Genomic DNA, 2,258 nt, shown 5'->3' with positions numbered 1-2,258 from the left:
TTTTTTTTTTGTTTCAAAGAATTATTACAAACAGAATTAAGGAAGAACAAAAAGTAGTCTTCAATCTTGGTCAATGTGGCTTCTCACAATTCTGGATATTCAAAGATTTGTTTATGAGAATCCTTGTCTTTCAAGATCACTTTTCCAGCTATCTAATTGATTGTTGATTATCTTCTTTTTCTTTTGATCTGAAAAAGTAATCTCAATGTATTAACCAAGTGTTATTGTGTATCAAGAATATTCAATGTATATTTCAGATTGATATCATTGTTATTATCATTCATGTTATTGAAAGACAGATTGAAGACAGTTTATATAGTTTCTGAAAAACATATTAATCAATCGATTTACCAATCGATTTCTTAAAGTGATAAAACCAGTCTAATCGATTTGCCAATCGATTATCGTGTGTCTTGTTTTTCTTGAATCTTGAAACTATATAAGCCAATCGATTTACCAATCGATTCTTTAAACAACATTTTTCAGTGATTATGTTAAGACTAATATGCATCGATTTCGTAATCGATTGCAGATGTTATGGTCAAATTAAAACACATACCAATCGATTTCGTAATCGATTTATTAAGTCTTCATAATTGATTTAACAAATACTCAGAATCGATTTGGCCATAAGCTAAGAGTTCACTTGAGATTTCAAAAGATCTTTCAATCGATTTGCCAATCGATTGTGTTTAAGTCAGTGACTCAGCTATTTTGATGTTAATCGACGTGCCAATCGATTTGAATGTATTTGTCTGAAAACATTCTTACCTGGGGTATAGTTCAATCGATTTCCCAATCGATTGCAACCAAACTTAACTTGATTGAAATTTCACACAATAGATTGTCCAATCGATTGTGTTTGTCACAGGGAAAGTTATTTTGCAAAGATATTTAAGCAATCGATTTGCCAATCGATTACCCTTAAAACTGGGGTGTCACTGTGACTTGTACAATCGATTTGCCAGTCGATTAGTTTCAATCAGTTTTCATTGTGATATGTACAATCGATTTGTCAATCGATTAACCTGTAAATCAGGTTGCCACTCACTTGTTCAATTTTCAATTCTAATTTAGTCAGTCGATTGCCCAATCGATTATAACAACACAAACAGTTGTGTTTCCTTACACCCTTGTTATGAAATCGATTTCCCAATCGATTTACTCAGTCAAAAATCAACTTTTGTTGATTTCTTGTGTTCCAAGCAACATGTTCCAAGTGTGTAGGATTTGATTGTTGTTCCTGAAATCTTGCTCAATTCAAATATTAGATTTATCATGTAGTGTATGAACATTGTTGATTTGTTAATTATGTCAAAATCTATTTTGATGTTAATCGACGTGTCAATCGATTTGTATGTATTTGTCTGAAAATGTTCTTACCTGGAGTTTAGTTCAATTGATTTCCCAATCGATTGCAACCAAACTTGACTTGATTGAAATTTCACACAATAGATTGTGCAATCGATTGTGTTTGTCACAGGGAAAGTTATTTTGCAAAGATATTTAAGCAATCGATTTGCCAATCGACTACCCTCAAAACTGGGGTGTCGCTGTGACTTGTCCAATCGATTTCCCAATCGATTTATTTCAATCAGGTTTATTTGTGAAATGTATAATCGATTTGTCAATCGATTACCCTCAAAACTGGGGTGCTACTGACTTGTGCAATTTTCATTTCTAATTCAGTCAGTCGATTGCCCAGTCGATTATACCGACACAAACAGTTGTGTTTCCTTACACCCTTGTTATGAAATCGATTTCCCAATCGATTTACTTCAGTCAAAAATCATCTTTTGTTGATTTCTTGTGTTCCAAGCAATATGTTCCAAGAGTGTAGGATTTGATTGTTGTTCCTGAAATCTTGCTCAATTCAAATATTAGATTTATCATGTGGTGTATGAACATTGTATGTTTGTTAATTATGTCAGAATTTAGGATTCAAAGGACTAACGTCCAACAATCTCCCCCTTTTTGGCATAATTGACAATTCATACAATTGTAACTTAAGCATTTCAAAACAACAAGCATAAGAGTATTATAAACTACATTATTAAGTATTATTCAGTATCAGAGCAAAAAAAAACATCAGATTGCAACTATCAAGTTATAATTTTTCTCCCCCTTTGTCAGTTAAGTCAAAAAGGCAGAAAACAATTCCTCCCCCTATGTTAAAGAACATAAGCATTGGGTTTGAAATCATATAACATAGTGCATCAGAACAATGAAGTTTATTTGTATCATGTCAAAATCAATCA

The sequence above is a fragment of the Cicer arietinum genome, unplaced genomic scaffold, assembly GCF_000331145.2.
Source record: "Cicer arietinum cultivar CDC Frontier isolate Library 1 unplaced genomic scaffold, Cicar.CDCFrontier_v2.0 Ca_scaffold_5784_v2.0, whole genome shotgun sequence".
Taxonomy (NCBI): domain Eukaryota; kingdom Viridiplantae; phylum Streptophyta; class Magnoliopsida; order Fabales; family Fabaceae; genus Cicer; species Cicer arietinum.
Note: the sequence above shows the minus strand (reverse complement) of the source record.